Genomic DNA, 21,017 nt, shown 5'->3' on the forward strand with positions numbered 1-21,017 from the left:
AACCAATATATCTGGTTTAATTATTTTTTCATTATTTTGTACTGATTGCAAACCCTACATTCAAGCGTAAAGTGTAGTTAATAATTAATATCAATACAGGACTGCGTAAACTTTGCTGGTATAATAATTTGTCGTATTCATATGGGGTCTCCAGCCGGAACATATCATATGGACACAATATTTCGGCGGTCCACCTCGCCGCCATCTTCAGGTGAGTAGGCGGTCGCACTATCTCACCGGAACTGAAATCAAACACGCCGCGGCGGGGTATGGTGTGGCCACTTCGGAGCGATGCCCTGGATCGTTTCCTAGATCATTTTCATTGTCTGCATCCCAATATTAAGTTGACGATGGAAGTTTAAAAGGATGGAAAACTTCCGTTTTTAGATGTCTTGGTCTACAGGACGGATGATGGGACATTAGGACATAGTGTTTATCGTAAGCACACGCATACGGACCGATATCTTTATGCATCAAGTTGTCATCCATCGTACCAACGCAACGGTGTCCTACGTAAATTGGTAAAAGAGCTTACGCCATCGCAGATGCAGATAGTTTGACACAAGAACTGGATCATCTAAAAGCAGAATGGTTCATTGACAATCAGATCCGTCGTGTTCTACATACTGGACCTTCGTGGGAACCAACAGAAGATATAAGCAAATCGGTTGCATTCCTACCTTTTACGGGGTTTTGCGGGGAGTATATCTTCAAAAATAGGAAGAATTTTAAAGAAATTTAATATTAAAAGTATATTCCGCCCGCCAGCTAAGACCAGAGGCCTGTTGGGCTCAGTGAAGGATGATTTGGGTTTGAGGAAGCCCGGAGTCTACAAGATTCCCTGCCATTGCGAGAAGGTCTACATTGGCAAACGATTCGTACGGTCCGGGATCGTAGCTTGGAGCACCATCGCCGCACGCGTTTATTTCAGCCAGAAAAATCTGCAGCGGCGGAACATTTACTGAAGAACATAAAATGTTGTACGACGAGGCACAAGCAGTTGCCCCTGCATCGCGGTTATGGGATTGTGTAGTGAAAGAAGCTATTAAAATCCGGCTATCTGACAATATTATAAATCGAGACAAAGGGTATCCTTTAAGTAAGAGTTGGAACCGTGTTCTGTTTGACATTAAAAAACGACGGTCTTTGTCTCGAGCCGGCCGCTGTGGCCGAGCGGTTCTAGGCGCTTCAGTCCGGAACCGCGCTGCTGCTACGGTCGCAAGTTCGAATCCTGCCTCGGGCATGGATGTGTGTGATGTCCTTAGATTAGTTAGGTTTAATTAGTTCTAAGTCTAGGGGACTGATGACCACAGATGTTAAGTCCCATAGTGCTTAGAGCCATTTGAACCATTCTTTGTCTCGACCTTCAAAAACTCAGCAGTGTTCGATATCGATTTATCGTTTCCACGAGCTTTCACCAGCGGTGCGCTGTTGTGCCTATCGCTAGAGGGCAGTTATGTTCGCTCACGCGTGTGACTCACGGTCGGTGTATAAAGCAGCCACCGTGGCGTGTTTGATTTCAGTTCCGGCGAGATAGTGCTACGGGTTACTCACCTAAAAATGGCGGCCAGGTGGACAGGCAAAATATTGTGTGTCCAGATGACGAGATATTCCGGCTGGAGAACCGATATGAATACAAACATCAACACACATTGTAAAGCAAGTTAGTTTTACTATCGGTCTGAATCGTAGATAACTTTGGCAGCTGTTAACGATTACAGTGTAAATGTCATCTTCAGACAGTGAGTCATACCGTAGCTCTTGGCAGCTGAACATGAAACTTTACGGAAGGTAACCAGCAGCTGTGGAAGATTTCTGAAGACAACGTTCACAGTCAAGAGTCCCAAAATCAAGGCTATATCAAGATGACATTGACGTCAACCCTGGTAATAGTTATGAATGTTGTTTTCGAATAAGACAGAAAATAAAATTGCCTTATAATAAATGACAATCGCTGAGGCTCAGGTAACTTACGACTTAAATTAACACAACGTAAATTATCATCTCGAAGTGGACAGCACAATAAGATCATCATCACATAGCTATTCTCCCAGCGATGGGCTGACTAAAACATCACAACAGACATAACAGGCAGAATGAAGTAGAATGAAGGGACGTTTGAGAGCCCCATCAGGTAGAGTTCGTCATACGGAGAATTAACTTGTTTGCACAAGGTGTAACTGTACTGTCATATCGCTGGTCTAGTTGTGAAGTCTGCGGGCAGCCGCGTCTAGAGGGTCGAGCGCGGGACACGTAGCTGTTATGTTGCATAGTGTGTGGCTCTGCATGTGAGAGGCATTCATAGTATGGTGCTTGAAGTGTTGCTTCAAGTGCTATTACAGTAGAGTGATAAAATATGCAAATGGTTCAGAGGAAAATGCATCAAGAAGTAATTTAAAAATGAGCAGTGCTGCTGATAAAGTATATGTGTATTCTCTCGTTGCGTGCCGTACCGTACAGTATCAGTGTGAGAACTGTGAACTGAAAAACTATCTTTACGAACTGTGTTATATCATTACTAGTGACAAGGAGGACTATTACCAGATATCTGTTAGTGTGACGAGCGTAAGAACTTTCGTGTGATTATTCGGCTTCCGCATCATCAACAATCACCCGCGTCGTGTCGGTTACGCGTACGCTCGTCCGAATGATATTGTGGACTGTTAATCACCCATTAATTGGTATAACACTTTGAAAGGTCTCTGTTGCATTCCTTTCATGTTAATTTCATAAATCTGTTGTCATTTACGGCATACATTCCATTTCTAAATTTACTGTGGTGTTTCTGACTATCAGGGAGGAGACTGAGCAGTGGAACGTGTTACTTTTACACATAATCAAGAACGATCTGTCACACTACTACACTTTAAAACACAGTTTATATGTAATTCATGTCACACAGTCTCATACGGAACCTACATCTGCTTTCTTTCATATACTGTATATGATAACATACTGTCATTCCCCTTCACTTCTGTGTGAAAGGATGAATGAGCAAATGTATTTCTAGTTACATGCTCGATGGTAGCAGACAAGCCGGTCTGCTAGAGAACAGTAAGACGAACGTCGGAACAGGTAGCTACGCTTTCTAAAAGCAAAGAGGTTTCTATTCTTGGTATGGTCCTGTCCGTCCCTTGTCATGTTGGTATAGGAAGCTGCCTCTCTGGTCACTTCCGTTTGTATCTGTGAGGTACCCTCGGTAGGGGCCCACAGCAGTCTGTCCGCGGCGTGCGTCTGAAGTGGTAATATCTCCGGCTAAGTGCGTCTCTGCTAAGTCTGTAAGACAATGGATTTCTTAAGTTCAGCCTAACTGAAAATTTAAACACCTTTATTTCAGGTTTAGATCTAAAATATCTTATGTTATCTTAAATTGCAACGCAGTGTAATTCGAGTGTGAAGTTCAGAATATCTTCCAGTAGTTGCTTTGTTACTACTTTGTGAGTAAAGTGGAACCACGTGTTGATGATCCGTAACTCTAACATCATCAATCTTAAATGCGAATGTGCGTGAGATTATAACGTTTCGTCTTGACAACGTTTTTCAATGTAGCAACTTTTCGTTATGTTCAACCCATGTGGGGTGTACTTTGTGAGACCAGTACCACGTGCTTATACAATTGTTTGACCCATCAGGTTAATAGTAAGACGATAGAAACCAGTTCGAGGTTTATCTTTTGTAAATTGCGTTTCGATGTAATTTATTTTAATTAACAAGATTATTGTGGAATTACACTCTTTGTGTAAACCAAGTTGACCACGTGAAGCATGTGGTGTAATCATCAAAGTAGCCATCAGCTATTCTCTTCGGGAAGATTTCACAGAGAGTTAGTATGAATTTAGTATACCAGTGTGTGGTAATTTCATGATGGACATGTTTGCGCTACAAACGTAACTTCTTTGGGAGAAAATTTAATCGGTTGGTTGTGGTTAATTTCCTCTTGCTTATGTTTCAACTTTCTTTTTTATGAATGCAGTGTTGTATACAGTCTTCCAATCTTGACTCCATATTTGATGTGTTCCATAAGATTACAAACTCACATTTTTACAATCCTAAATAATGCACCAGTTTAGTTATGAATCAAGTTTAATATGCTGAAATTTTAACGGAACAATGATCAATGTTAAAATAAATGTCCAAATATAAACTGATTTATTTCTTTTTATTGAAATTCTCTTTTTATATATGTATCACCAGTTGTCATAAGATGACTAGTAAAAGATTATAATCAATGTTAGTCTGGTTGGCAATTTGGTAAACTAGACTGGATACCTGGTGAAACAGTTGCTCAGTAATGCAAGGATAACTTTCCCAGATAGCTCACAGCTTTTAACCCGCTTTTATTGTCTTGAATATCAGCACCGCTTTCAGAACAACTTAATGCATCAACTTTACAACTTCTGAATTAGAATGTAAACAGTGCAACCTGCGTTTTTTCCTTTAATTGTCTCAGAACATAGTTGTTCATACCAGGCGTCGAACAGTGCTGTGTTTTAACGTTGAGTGGCTCCCCTAAACCCGCTGGCATAATTCGATAGATAATTTCAGGCAAACCAGCAGCAGTGTGGAGCAGAACAGTACGACCGCCGCGGGATTACCAGGTATGTGGAGTGGACACGGCGCACGGTTCAGAAACGACAAACAGTTTAAGTTTCCTCCACACATTTGTACTTCCAGGCGTGTTACAGAGGAAATGGTGAATGGGCACCATATCCAAAGCGATTGAAGAAAGGCACTGGACACTTAAATTCTGACATAGGGACAGCGGATTTGAAACCACGTTAATTGAAATGACAGTCAAATATTTTAAACATCACGGTAACTCCCTGAGAGGTATTCAGCTAAAAAAATTCTGTTATGAGTTGCTTCGCTTATACCAATTCACTTGAAATGCTGTACCACTAATGGGAAATGTCTGTATAAGCGTAACCGAGGAATATCGTGGTGGGCCGATCTTTGAGAGCGTTCTGTTGCGGGTGTGGGGTACTGCGGTCGGCAGAGACGTCGACCAGACGATTTTAACTCTCGCGGTTGCCACCCACGCCGTTGGCTGAGTCAGCCGGAAGCCGCACAAGCGCGGCGTTGCGGCCGGACCGCTGCAGACAATAGCGGGCCGAGTGAGGGGGCTTCGTGCCTCATATGAGCGTTGCTAATGGCGCACTGCTCCCCTAATATCGCGAGGCGGCCTCTCTGCCGACGGAAAAACCTTTGCGACGATTCCGGGCAGACCGGCGATCCCGAAGCCGCAGAACCGCACCGCGGAAATAGAAATAACCTGCAGCGACCTACGCACAGTAGTTATGTTTGATCATCTGTAATCGAGCTATACTTTTAAAGGCCTCGAGGTGACCCCTATACCTCCCACAAACCCGCCTATGCTGATTTACTCAAGAAGTGGGAGTGATTTAGTTAAGTGAAAATGTTGGCTGTCTGTATTCTGCCATTCTACGACAGTCATGTCAGTTGTAGACGGAACCAAAGATGCAAAGCATTTCTAACGTAATTTAGGTGCCTATGAATGTAACTTTGCGTCTTGACCGCTTCTTTGCCTATTAAACTATACTCCTCAACACATTTCACCTTAAACCGTTCTCCTCAACACATTTCACCTTAAACCGATGTCAGAACCTTCATGGAATGTTGTGTTTACTATAATCAACCGTTTACCAAGTAACATATATCCGGATTCGAACCCGGGATCTCCTGCTTACATGGCAGATGCTCTATCCTTTTTTTTTTTTTTTTTTTTTTTTGCGGTGAGAGCTGAGTGATCAGGGGTCGTAACCCCTCGCCCGGTTCAAGGAATCAGGGATGGTAAGGGGAAATCTTTTGTGGGAATTTTTATTTATTTACTGTTTTTAATATATTCTTAATTTGGTTTTACTTTATACCACAACAAAAATAAATGTACCTAGCATCGCATCGTGCTCTGAGTAAATAAAACAATATCTCGGAACGTTCCTACAGCGAGGTAACGTATATGGGAAAAACGAAAAAAAGTGCTGCGTACATCGATGCAAAAGGGTGTATCGCTACTCTCCTCACGCATCATCATCCAGGTACGTCTTCACATATGTCGTATGTTATTCCACCGAGATTCGAACTTAGTCTTGTCAGCACACTCAATGGGTGTCTTCTCCTACCTGTTGGTGATCCAGCTGAGTGGAGGGTCACGTAGGTCACTCCCTAAGTAATTAGAAAAATACTGTCTGTATTTTGGGTTCCGTACGATCTTGCAATAACGCTCTTGTAGATAGTTCCAAAAGTCGAATACAACTTTAGGTCAATTGTGAAATAAGTAGTGTACCGCATGCGCACGGATCCAGGTGACAGCATTGGTCTTGGTGAGCGGGAAATACTGTTGATCCGGAAATAGATCCATCTGATCCACCGAGGACACAGATGACTAGCACGACTGCAGGGACTTATCCCTTACACGCTTCCCGTGAGACCCACATTCTCAACTGTCCACAATCTACATATGTAATGTTCCTAATAGATATTTGCCCATCCACTCATTACTTGCGCACACTAAGGTGACGATTCCCGTAAGAGAGCGTCTGCCATGTAAGTAGGAGATCCCGGGTTCGAGTCCCGGTCGCGGCACACATTTTCAGCTGTCCCCATCGAGGTATATCAACAACACCTGTCGGCAGCTGAGGGTTTCAATTAATTATCATTTATTCTAGAGAAGCTGCACGGCCATCAATGGTATCTGTTCTTTCGAGAACAGTTAATATCTTCATATATAGCTAAAAGGCTACCCATCCATTGACCTTCGTCTGTGCGAAGGCGCACAGATTGCCCTAACTCTTACGGGAGTCGTCACCTTAGTGTGCGCGAGTAATGAGTGGATGGGCAAATATCTATTAGGAACATTACATATGTAGATTGTGGACAGTTGGGAATGTGGGTCTCACGGGAAGCGTGCAAGGGATAAGTCCCTGCAGTCATCCTATTAATCTATATCCTCGATGTCTCAGATGGATAGCGCGTCTGCCATGTAAGCAGGAGGTCCCGGGTTCGAATCCGGGTCGGGGCACACATTTTCAGCTGTCCCCATCGAGGTATATCAACAACACCTATCGGCAGCTGAGGGTTTCAATTAATTACCATCTAACAGTTATGTATTATTTCTACAAACACTACAACACTGTGTTGTGGGGAATGGACCACTAGAAGCCACTAGAGGCAGATCCACCAGTATAAACAGAACGGGAATTATTGTGCTACCTGTAGAGAAGCAGTAATAGCAGAATAGGTGGGCCAGAAGAGTTCAGAGGCTTTAAACATGGACTGGTCATTGGATATCACCTGAGTAACGCATCCACTGGGAACATTTCAAGCTTTCTAAAACTGCCCACATAGACTACTGGTGATACGACTGCGAAGGAACAACCACAGCTAAATCAAGACCAGGTAGACCACAAGTACTGACAGAGTGGAGAAGTCAGACATTGAGGAGGGTGGTTGTAATACGTTGTACGAAATCAGTGGGACCAATCACTCCTCAGTTTTCAAGTGCTACCAGCACTCCATCCTGCACTATGTCTGTGCATAGGGAATTAAAAATTCATCGACCCAGCCTACTCCAGGGCCGCTACGCATGAGGATGGGCGAGAGAAAGGATAACGGATATGACATATTCACACTGGAGCGTGCGGTTAGGCAGCGCTAGTTCTGACACACGTATACGACACTCCGGCCCACGTCGGAGCCGCAATGTGTGCGTGCAAATGCAGCCGATTGGGGAATGTGCTGATTCCCCATCACGCGGGTGATATCCCTTGCACTGGGTGGCAGACGGCAGCTGCAGAAGCATCGTGCAACGCACCAGCAGGCTCGCCACCCTAGCGCGTAGTCGTTGTTCCCATTTCGTGCGCTTGGGTGCGATAGCCAACAGTGGATGTCCAGATGCCGAGCAGCAATGCTCCAGTCACCCTTCAAGCGTAGACCAGGAGACGGCGAGGGCGCATCTCCTCCAGACAGATCATAGGCACCTTGCAGGCTTTCGGCTGAAGTCCATCAAAGGGTTAGGCTGGCCGCACACAAGCTCTCCGCATCGATGAACTTTCCCCCAATTTCTGCATCCACCACGCCATAGTTACGGCGCACCTCGTGCCGGAACTCGGTTTGATCAGCGGACAGGTACCCGATCATCACCTGATAGTAACCGTGGTTTCTCTGAAAATTAAAAGCCTGTCATCAAATGGTTCAAATGGCTCTGAGCACTATGGGACTTAACGAGGTCATCAGTCTCCTAGAACTTAGAACAACTTAAACCTAACTAACCTAAGGGCATCACACACATCCATGCCCGATGCAGGATTCGAACCTGCGACCGCGACAGCAGTTCGGTTCCCGACTGAAGCGCCTATAAACCACATAGCGCCTATTTCTGTAATCACTGGTAAGCGGCGATTAAAGTGGTGTAAAGAGCGACGTCATCGGACAGTGGGTGACTGAAAACGACTGATTTGGACTGATGAATCACGCTACTCCCTGTGGTAATCAGATGGAACTATCTGGGTTTGATGAACGTCTGGAGGACGTATATAGTGCCAACATTGAAGTGAAGAGCTGGTGTTTTCGATATTTCTCTGTGGTCCTGCTACAGAGCGTAAGAAAACACTAAACACTGAAGGATTTGAACACATTTTACAGCGTTGTGAGAACTTAGTACATTAGAGAAATAGTTCAGAGATGATGACAGTGTGGCATGTATGAGGCAATGGATTGTAGACAATTATGTCCCTGATATCGACTGGCCTGTACAGACTACCGACCTGAGCTCGATGAAACATCTTTGGGATGAGTCACGTCAGTTTCGCTGCAGATCCCAGCGACCAAGATCACTACCCACCGTGGTTCAACAACAAAGTTAGGAAACTACCGCGAAAGCAAAGAGAGCTTCACTCCAAGTGTAAACGCAGCCAAAACCTCTCAGACAAACAGAAGCTAAACGATGTCAAAGTTACCGTAAGGAGGGCTATGCGTGAAGCGTTCAGTGAATTCGAAAGTAAAATTATATATATCCTAGGAAGTTCTGGTCTTACGTTAAATCAGTAAGTGGCTCGAAACAGCATATCCAGACACTCCGGGATGATGATGGCATTGAAACAGAGGATGACACGCGTAAAGCTGAAATACTAAACACCTTTTTCCAAAGCTGTTTCACAGAGGAAGACCGCACTGCAGTTCCTTCTCTAAATCCTCGCACAAACGAAAAAATGGCTGACATCGGAATAAGTGTCCAAGGAATAGAAATCACTCAACAGAGGAAAGTCCACTGGCCCTGACAGGATACCAATTCGATTCTACACAGAGTACGCGAAAGAACTTGCTCCCCTTCTAACCTTCTAACAGCCGTGTACCGCAAGTCTCTAGAGGAACGGAAGGTTCCAAATGATTGGAAATGATCACAGGTAGTCCCAGTCTTCAAGAAGGGTCGTCGAGCAGATGCACAAAACTATAGGCCTATATCTCTGACGTCGATCTGTTGTAGAATTTAGAACATGTTTTTGCTCGCGTATCATGTCGTTTTTGGAAACCCAGAATCTACTTTGTGGGAATCAACATGGATTCCGGAAACAGCGATCGTGTGAGACCCAACTCGCTTTATTTGTTCATGAGACCCAGAGAATATTAGACACAGGCTCCCAGGTAGATGCTATTTTCCTTGACTTCCGGAAGGCGTTCGATACAGTTCCGCACTGTCGCCTGATAAACAAAGTAAGAGCCTACGGAATATCAGACCAGCTGTGTGGCTCGATTGAAGAGTTTTTAGCAAACAGAACACAGCATATTGTTATCAATGGAGAGACGTCTACAGACTTTAAAGTAACCTCTGGCGTGCCACAGGGGAGTGTTATGGGACCATTGTTTTTCACAAGATATATATATAAATGACCTAGTAGATAGTGTCGGAAGTTCCATGCGGCTTTTCACGGATGATGCTGTAGTATACAGAGAAGTTGCAGCATTAGAAAATTGTAGCGAAATGCAGGAAGATCTGCAACGGATAGGCACTTGGTGCAGGGAGTGGCAACTGACCCTTAACATAGACAAATGTAATGTATTGCGAATACATAGAAAGAAGGATCCTTTATTGTATGATAATATGACAGCGGAACAAACACTGGTAGCAGTTACTTCTGTAAAATATCTGGGAGTATGCGTGCGGAACGATTTGAAGTGGAATGATCATATAAAATTAATTGTTGGTAAGGCGGGTACCAGGTTGAGATTCATTGGGAGAGTCCTTAGAAAATGTAGTCCATCAACAAAGGAGGTGGCTTACAAAACACTCGTTCGACCTATACTTGAGTATTGCTCATCAGTGTGGGATCAGTATCAGATCGGGTTGACGGAGGAGATAGAGAAGACCCAAAGAAGAGTGGCGAGTTTCGTCACAGGGTTATTTGGTAACCGTGATAGTGTTACGGAGATGTTTAGCAAACTCAAGTGGCAGACTCTGCCAGAGAGGCGCTCTGCATCGCGGTGTAGCTTGCTCGCCAGGTTTCGAGAGGGTGCGTTTCTGGATGAGGTATCGAATATATTGCTTCCCCCTACTTATACCTCCCGAGGAGATCACGAATGTAAAATTAGAGGGATTCGAGCGCGCACGGAGGTTTTCAGACAGTCGTTCTTCCCGCGAACAATACGCGACTGTAACAGAAAAGGGAGGTAATGACAGTGGCACGTAAAGTGCCCTCCGCCACACACCGTTGGGTGGCTTGCGGAGTATAAATGTAGATGTAGATGTACCTTCTCTGGCTTCGGCTCTTGAGGAAGAATGGGTTGCCATTCCTTCTCAAAAAGCGATCTCACTGGAAGTGTCATCAGCCGAGTTCAAGCCATTATAAAGGCGAAAGTTGGACACATCCCACATTAATGTTAAGAAATAAGTGTTCGGGTACTTTTCACATGATTGTGTACATACAATACTGCTTCACGCTAATTACTCTAGCCTTAGCATACGGATATAAATCAGTTATAGCAAGACTAAGAAAGCGTATAATCAACACTCAGAAAATAAAGCAGTACAACTTAACAACGAAGCAATTAGCAACTGATAGGTGAGCCGTGTGCCATGTTCGATCGCTCGCGCCCGGCGAGTTTACGTTCTTTGCCAGTTAGAGGGTCTTTGGTTTTCTCTTTAGCGGAAGAAAAGAAGTGAGTTGCGCAGAAAGACAGGATGGTAGTTGGGACTGGGGTGGTTGCCGTGTCTGGTGAAAAGTGGGGGCTACCTAGAGGGCCATTGGTCAGCATTGTCGGCGTACCGTTTTTTCTGGTTTGAGAGCCGGTGGTCGGCGTTCTCCGTGCAGGGTGGTGTAGCTGTTGACGTGCTGTTCCGGGCAAGATTAATCCTGCCGTGGCCGGACTTACTCGCACAGTATCCGCGTTCCTCTCGGAGAAATTGCCGCGATTCGTCGAAGTTCAACGGTAGTGTCCCGTTCTGCACAAGACGATCGGAGCACCTTCACCACAGGATTTTGCCGGACACCGAGCCAACGCCTTCTTCGGGTTCCTTGGTTGAGGAAAGAGATCACTTCCGCTTCCTTACGTTTATGGTGTATGTTCTCCAGAGACATGTCTCCATAGTCTGCTGTTTGTTGTGTTTGAACCAGCTTGGCGCTGCCCTTCCGGTTGACTTTTCAATTTGTTTAGTTGTGATGCGCTCTCTCATTTTCCATTTAACGTGATTTTGGAATGGTTTGCTGCATGTAGTCACCTCTCTCCCGTGGGTAAATTGGCTTATATGTACATTAAATGCTTTTAAAAAAATTTTGGGCATCCAATTTTAAATAAAGTGCATACTTGTTACGTTGATTTAATTATGAGGCCTATACCAATTCCATGTCACATTTTGTCACTACTTTGATCTTAAGAAAAGAGATTCGCTTTATTTAGTGGCACTGACTTGGTCTTTGCACCCAGTAAGATACCTCCCTCCCCCCCCCCCCCCCCCGTCCCCACCCTGCCCATCCCTCTTTGACACTACAACAATCTTTAGAAGAGAAAAGAGGGATATTTTTTACAATGCCGAAAAGATGCTTCTGTTAAACTATATCTAAAATTGTGATAAAATCAAATCAACAAGGACAACTAAAATTCTTGAGAACCTTTGATTTGCTATACCTCGGGTTGTGAATACTAGTTTGAGAACTACTTTTGCATTTATTAACTTTGTGCTGATATTTTTTCTACCCTTTTCCGGCAGCAATTTCAGCTTGAAGTGTGTACCTCGCTCGAACTTGTTAACTTTAACTAGCATCGCGAAGTGAGTTAGCATTCAGTGGCGCTTTAATCTTAATATTGGTTATGGAATTTCCTTTAGAGCTACGGCAAAGTCTTTGGTTTTATTTGACCTGTTCACTGCTTACGAGAGCTTTGCTGCGTTTGTTGTAGAGCACTACCTATTCTCTCTCGGCTTCTCCCCGGGGGCCTGGGTCCTCGGTCTGGGGTCTCTTGTGTCGTCTGAGGGTTCGCGCCCTGACCTGATGTGCTGCTGCTCCATTACTCTATCGTAATTTTGAGGTTATGGTGTGCCTCTTCATTACTTGCAGTGTAAATTATTAGTATTAAATGTTTCGATGCATTCAAATTTTTAAAAAATAAAAGACCTTCGTTCTGGTATTTCACGTTTAATATATTTTCTTAAGTCCGAAAGCTCAGGTTTAATCTTTAAATTTTTTTTTACGTGGAACCCTGTACCTCGCTGCTTTGAAGAAAATAAATTTTTGTTGGTCATTAAATTGTCTTAATGAGTACCTCTATGACCTGTTGCTTTCTGCCTCCTGAGATACTAGCACTTCGTTGACTGTAACAACATGTTTTTTCTATCTAACGCATCTGGAAATGACTGAATGAACAGGAAAATAAATAGAAGAGTCTAAAGGACCTGCTACTCTAAGTAGGGATTTCAAAATCTTGAGCATGGCTGAGATTTAGCAGCTGTATATATTTGAAGAAATTAACAGTTGGTCTTTGTCTCTGACACGGTGAATACTTATGTTACACAAATACGAAGGCCGTTCAGAAAGTAACCTCCGGTTGATTTAAAAAAATATACCAAGTTAAATAAAAATATTTTAATATATACATCTTACAACTACATCTTTGCACTATTTTTCTACATAGTCTCCATAGCGATTGAGGCACTTATCGTATCTCTTCACAAGCTTTGAAATTCCTTCTGCATAAAAATCACCCGCTTGTGCCTGGAGCCAGCCTGTGACCGCATCTTTGAGCTCTTCGTCGTCATCAAACCGCTGTGACCCGAGCCATTTCTTCAAATGCATGAAGAGGTGATAATCACTTGGCGCCAGGTCTGGGCTGTAAGGTGGATGGTTGATAACGTCCCACTTGAAGGACTCAAGAAGGGCCGTTGTTCTGCGAGCAGAGTGAGGACGGGCGTTATCGTGCAAAAAAAACGATACCGGAAGTCAGCATACCACGGCGTTTGTTCTGTATAGCCCGTCGTAACTTTTTTATTGTTTCACAGTACACGTCTTGATTAATGGTCGTACCACGTTCCATGAATTCAACCAACAACACCCCTTTGGCATCCTAAAACACCGTTGCCATCAGTTTTCTGGCAGAAAAATCTTGCGAGGCTTTTCTTGGTTTGGTAGGCGAATTTGAATGTGCCCACATCTTTGATTGTTCTTTTGTCTCAGGGTTCACGTACTTAATCCAGGTTTCGTCACCGGTCACGATTCTGTTTAACAATGGTTCTCCTTCGTCCTCATAATGTGACAGAAAGTCTAATGCAGAGGCCATTCTTTGAGTTTTGTGGTGGTCGGTAAGAATTTTGGGCACCCATCGTGCACAGAACTTACGGTAACCCAATCTTGCTGTCACTATCTCGTACAAGAGAGTCTTAGAAATCTGTGGAAAACCAGTAGACAACTCCGACATTGAGAAACGTCGATTTTCACGAACTTTTGCATCAACTGTCTGAACGAGTTCGTCAGTCACCAATGATGGTCTACCACTCCTCTCTTCATCATGAACGTTTTCTCGTCCACTTTTAAATAAACGTACCCATTCACGGACAACTCCTTCACTCATAACTCTTGGTCCGTACACGGCACAAAGCTCACGATGAATAGCTGCTGCAGAATATCCTTTGGCTGTAAAAAACCTTATGACAGCACGCACTTCACATTTGGCGGAGTTTTCTATTGCAGCACACATTTCAAACTGCCACAAAAACTAAACTAGCGCAGGTACGACGTTCACTCGACCACGGCTTGATGCCGACTGACCTGTTGAGTGCGTGAACGCACAGATGGCATCGCTACTCCCCCCACAACCCGCACTGTGACCAATCGGAGGTTACTTTCTGAACCGCCCTCGTATTTTATTCTTTGGGCCCCTGTTACAATTTTATGTAGACAAGAGCCTTTACCAGTGGGCTAAAACATTTGTGCATTTATTCTGACGTACGCTGAGTGTAATCTTGCTGCCGTCTTAAACCATGTCTCTGGTTTTTATATCAATTTTATATAAGACAAGAGCCACTCGGCTTCAGTTGGTGTAATTTACCTCCATGTGATGTAAAAAGGCCCACTCTTTCTGAAGAAGATATCTTTATAATATCGAAAACTAGGTCAAAGACTAAATAAACCTTTAGTTTTCTACTGGTTGGCTCATTTTTTTCAACTTCTTCAAATAGAGATTTATATATTAACCTTTAATTTTCTGGAATGGGATCAACTGAAGATTGAAGAGTGGTGGAGGGATTGGCAGTTGAGCCAGAACGTAAATTAGTGTAAGGTATTGCGCTCTCATAGGAAAAGAATTCCACTGTCGTACAACTACTCTACTGAGGCCTAATTGCTGGAAACAGGATATAGGAGTAACCATCCGGAGTGATCTTAAGTAGAATGCGCGAAAGCATCTGGATGACGCCGTCGACAACCGCCGACATTTCGACAGAAGCACACCCTATCATTTTCACGGCGAAACTGCAGGAAAAGCGCTGTGCCAGCGAATTTAAAACCTCAGTTTTGACAGGAACTCCGAAAGATAGCACAGTCACACACACACGAGCGCGTGCGCGCTTGCACGCGCGCAAACAGAGAGAGAGAGAGAGAGAGAGAGAGAGAGACTGTAAACGCTAGCGCAATTACAATCAAAGATGAGCGGCATCAGAAGTTATCGATAGTGCAATTAAGAGTCAATGGGAGAGATAGAATAAATTCTGTCCCTCCGTTTTTTGGCAACTGAAAGAGCAGGATTCCATTCAGAGTTTTAAATAAAGCACCACCTCTATTTATAAGGTTACTTGCTAATTTAATTTCAGAGCATTTCTTATTAACACTACCCTAATAGCTGGAAGCGCAGGCCAAAATTTCAGTTTTGTTATATTCCATACTATGACCAGTCCGAAGATAATGTTCTGTAATGGCGGATCTTCTCGGCTGCTGTAAGCGTGTGTGGCGCTTATGATTGACACACCCGTCCACCACGGTCCTGATAGACTGACCAACGTAAGACAAGACACAACCGCAAGGAATGGTGTAGGTATCCACCTTACGCAAACCAAGATCATGCTTTGCATAACCTAATAGGACCCTGATCTTAGATGGTGGTCGAAAAACACACTTCACATCAGATTTCCGCAAAACACCGCCAATTCTGTTCTCAGCGCTCGCTGCGTAAGACAAAAAGGCAGGTAGGCTTTGTTTCTACCTCGGCATTATCGTTACTCACCCGGTGCACAGCTGGTCGATAGCGCAACGCACGTCCAATCTGTCTTTCATTATAATCATTCTGATGAAAGTCCGCCCCCGTTTGCTGAGTCATTCCTAGGGCCCCGGGTTCGATTCCCGGCTGGGTCGGAGATTTTCTCCGCTCAGGGACTGAGTGTTGTGCTGTCCTAATTATCTACATTTCATTTCCATGGACGCGCAAGTCACCGAAGTGGCGTCAGATCGAAAGACTTGCACCTGAAGAACGGTCTACCCGACGGGAGGCCCTAGTCACACGACATTTACATTATTCTGACGAAAGATGACTTCAAGGTGGGCTGACTCAACTGAGAGACTCTCAGGGTCCGAGATGACATGGGCCCTGCGAACCGAGGTACGAAGGACCCCTTCACGTTGATCCGGATTGTGACAACTGTAACGAGCGAGGTGGCGCAGTGGTTAGCACACTGGACTCGCATTCGGGAGGACGACGGTTCAATCCCGTCTCCAGCCATCCTGATTTAGGTTTTCCGCGATTTCCCTAAATCGTTTCAGGCAAATGCCGGGATGGTTCCTTTCAAAGGGTACGGCCGATTTCCTTCCCCTTCCTTCCCTAACCCGAGCTAGGGCTCCGTCTCTAATGACCTCGTTGTCGACGGGACGTTAAACAACACTAACCTAACCTGACAACTGTCAGCCTGCAGATGCAAATCAGTGTAAGTATGTTTCCTGTAAGTAGCAGCACCTGACCAACACATCAAGGAAGGGAAAGACTCATCGTTTTCTACCCACATGGTGAAACGAATATTCGGGTGGATTGAATTCAGTCGTTCTAAACAATAGTTCAAATTCTCACTGCCATGAGACCATACAACAAAAGTATTGTTAACATATGCAAAAAACATGCAGGCTCCAAAACAGCCGACTGCAATGTACTTTCCTAGAGATCTTCCGTAAACAATTGGCAATAACAGGTGACAACGGGCTTCCCATCGCAACGCCATCCGTCATTGCATAAATAGTAAGTGGAAGTCAACACATTTCGAAATAGTTTTGTTAATTCTGCACCAAATCAAGTTTTCAAGAAGGGACGTCGAACAGATGCGCAGAACTATAGACCTGTATCTCTAACGTCGGTCAGTTGTAGAATTTTGGAACACGTATTATGTTCGAGTATAATGACTTTTCTGGAGACTAGAAATCTACTCTGTAGGAATCAGCATGGGTTTCGAAAAAGACGGTCGTGTGAAACCCAGCTCGCGCTATTCCTCCACGAGACTCAGAGGGCCATACACACGGGTTCACAGGTAGATACCGGGTTTCCTGACTTCCGCAAGGCGTTCGATACAGTTCCCCACAGTCGTTTAATGAACAAAGTAACAGCATATGGACTACCAGACCAATTGTATGATTGGATTGAAGAGTTCCTAGATAACAGAAGGCAGCATGTCATTCTCAATGGAGAGAATTCTCCCGAAGTAAGAGTGATTTCAGGTGTGCCGCAGGGGAGTGTCGTAGGACCGTTGCTATTCACAATATACATGAATGACCTTGTGGATGACATCGGAAGTTCACTGAGGCTTTTTGCAGATGATGCTGTGGTATATCGAGAGCTTGTAACAATGGAAAATTGTACTGAAATGCAGGAGGATCTGCAGCGAATTGACGCATGGTGCAGGGAATGGCAATTGAATCTCAATGTACACAAGTGTAATGTGCTGCGAATACACAGAAAGAAAGATCCCTTATCATTTAGCTACAATATAGCAGGTCAGCAACTGGAAGCAGTTAATGCTATAAATTATGTGGGAGCACGCATTAGAAGTGATTTAAAATGGAATGCTCATATAAAGTTGATCGTCGGTAAAGCAGATGCCAGACTGAGATTCATTGGAAGAATCCTAAGAAAATGCAATCCGAAAACAAAGGAAGTAGGTTACAGTACGCTTGTTCGCCCACTGCTTGAATACTGCTCAGCAGTGTGGGATCCGTACCACATAGGGTTGATGGAAGAGATAGAGAAGATCCAACGGAGAGCAGCACACTTCGTTACAGGATCATTTAGTAATCGCGAAAGCGTTACGGAGATTATAGATAAACTCCAGTGGAAGACTCTGCAGGAGAGACGCTCAGTAGCTCGGTACGGGCTTTTGTTGAAGTTTCGAGAACATACCTTCACCGAAGAGTCAAGCAGTATATTGCTCCCTCCTACGTATATCTCGCGAAGAGACCATGAGGATAAAATCGGAGAGATTAGAGCCCACACAGAAGTATACCGACAATCCTTCTTTCCAGGAACAATACGAGACTGGAATAGAAGTGAGAACCGATAGAGGTACTCAAGATACCTTCCGCCACACACCGTCAGGTGACTTGCGGAGTATGGATGTAGATGTAGATGTAGAATCTGACCTCAACCGTAACGAAACAGACACAGGAACACGAGTGAAGAGAAAGACCTCACCAAAGCTGACTGGAATATCAGAGTAATTCAAACGCGTTCTCTCTAATCGACGTAAGAAATATGCCGAGTTCTTAATGTGGTGCACACATCTACCTACTACAGGGTTCAACAGGCTTGCAACGCGTTTTGCTGCCCGATATGTCAGAGCACCAGTGTTACAATCGGACAAAGAGGAATCCCTTTCTTGTGGACCTAGGGAGGCCATATAACCTAGGGGGAACAGTACAATAAGAATTAAGACTCTTCATGGTCTTCTGCAACAACAAAATTTTCTTCAGAAGGCTATTAGTCTTTCTCTCAACTGATAGAAGAGATGGAAAAGATCCAATGAAAACTAAAATGACGTCTCCGCACTGCTGTCAACTATCCTACCAACTAAATTAAATCTAAACGTATGATTACCAATGACAATTCCCATTTTATATTATTAGTTCCACCTTTACAGATCGGTTTATGGCTAAGAGTAAATTTGTACCAGACTTAATATTATACAGAACAAGACCTTTTATTTTCAGTGAAATAAGGCATTCATTTCTCAATCAACATATAGAATCACACTTATTCCGTATATTGACTATGGGAGACTGAAAGGTGTGATTAACACCATTTTCTGACATACATGGCCTGTGTCATGCCGAATGACTTCTAAAATATTTGTAAGTAGGCTGTTTAGGTTTTCTTATTGGTAACGCCACGTAGCGCTCTGTATGAAAATCACTGGCTGTGCTGTGTGCAGTCTGTGGCTAGTTTGCATTGTTGTCTGCCATTGTAGTGTTGGGCAGCTGGATGTTAACAGCGCGTAGCGTTGCGTAGTTGGAGGTGAGCCGCTAGCAGTGGTGGATGTGGGAAGTGAGATTGCGGAGTTTTGAGAGCGGATGATCTGGACAGAGACAGTAAATTTCTAAGACTGGATGTCATGAACTGATATATATATATATATATATATATATATATATATATATATATATATATATATAATGAATTTTGAACACTATTAAGGGGTAAATACATTGTTTGTTCTCTATCAAAATCTTTCATTCGCTAACTATGCCTGTCAGTAGTTAGTGCCTTCAGTAGTTTGAATCTTTTATTTAGCTGGCAGTATTGGTGCTCGCTGTATTGCAGTAGTTCGAGTAACGAAGATTTGTGAGGTAAGAATTCATGTAAGGTATAGGTTATTGTTAGGCAGGGCCATTCTTTTGTAGGGATTACTGAAAGTCAGACTGTGTTGCGCTAAAAATATTGTGTGTCAGTTTAGTGTTGATCAGAATAGGTAAAGAGTGAAATGTCTGAGTACGTTCAAATAACGTAAGGGGTTTACGATCACAGTAATTCAATAATTTTTCTAAGGGGACGTTACATATTGAATATTTTTCTCAGAAGAAGAATAGTGTTCTGAAGGACGAACGTGTTCAATGTGTTATTAATCACAAGGCGAGACAATGTCTCTTGTCAAAGATTCCTTGTGGAGATGAAATGTCTGTAAAAGACTTGAACAGAGATAGATAAGTTAAAATACCTAGGACATGTAACAAAACTGACGTGCAAGATTTCTGTTCAAGGGAGTATAGGAAAAGAATCTTCTTGTGACCCAACAGTGCATAGGTGTGTGAAACTTTATTAATAGGTTAAAGGATTAGATTTATTGAGAAGAACACAATACAAAAATATACCTCTCAGGAAGAAGGCGTAAAAATAGGAATAAAATAATCTAGAAAATAAAATAATTTAGAAAACTGAAAATTCAGTTTTAACTGACTGGAAACAGTTACCTGCTGGAAGTTACTTTTGCTTGACGGAGCAGACCTCTCTACACTTTGAACTTCGTAATCTGAAGACAAAACATTCAAAAGAAGTATCAGAGATGAATGACGTTTATTGCACCAATACATATTTTGTAACTGGTTTCATGATGTCAGGCTAAATACCGTTTTATATAACTCGCTTTTACTAACCATGTACTTTCCTTCTCAACCAGTGTAATCATTAGTCCGGACTGTGGAAAGAGCCAGCCGGCATAGATGATTTACGGCACGTTTTGCGTGTGCTGGATAAAACTATTCAAACGTATTCCACAATCATTATGTGCTCTGAGTTGTACGTACTGCATATTATGAGTATTCGTTTACTGGGCTTCGTATGTGATTTGCTGAGGCTATCATGCTTTATTAGGTTCTCTCACAAATCATCAGTAAGGTACGTTCGCAATAGGGCTCTCCAGAGTGCATCTGAAGCCATCAGATGCCGTAACTTAGCCTGGCAGCTTCGATAACACGACAGCCTTGCCTCAGTTGCAGCCTAGTCAGCTCGTCCAGGTACCACCACTCTGACCTGTAAGCGGTCCTTAACTTTTGCTCGTATCCTTAATCGTGGATCCTGCCAAAGAAACAAAGTTTAGTTAAGAAAAGAGCAGCGATAAAGAGGGACTAGAATATCCACGTTTGTTAAAAGCTTTCGGCAAGGTTCTGCTCCCAACGACCTTAGAGTAAATGCGAGTAAAGATGAATCCAGCAATATCCAAACTCAGTTACTGATAAACGATGTGGAAGAAACGAAGGATGCAGAAATGGTTTAGTCTGAAGCCTTGTGCTCAGATGTTGGATCAGAAATGATGACCACACTCCAGACAAATCAGATAACATGAAATAATAAAAAATGACAAATCATTAATTTTAAACAAAGACAAATTAAAAAATATGAATTTGATGTTATCAGAAACACGAACTGTTTTAGGTAAAACAAACGCTACATGAGTATGTTTAAACACTATCTAGAAAATGAAAAGTCATGTCATGTACATACTGCAAGATTTACAATTACAAGCACAGAGCGTAGTTAATACGTCTACGAGATAT

The sequence above is a fragment of the Schistocerca piceifrons genome, chromosome 4, assembly GCF_021461385.2.
Source record: "Schistocerca piceifrons isolate TAMUIC-IGC-003096 chromosome 4, iqSchPice1.1, whole genome shotgun sequence".
In the NCBI taxonomy this organism is placed as follows: Eukaryota; Metazoa; Arthropoda; class Insecta; order Orthoptera; family Acrididae; genus Schistocerca; species Schistocerca piceifrons.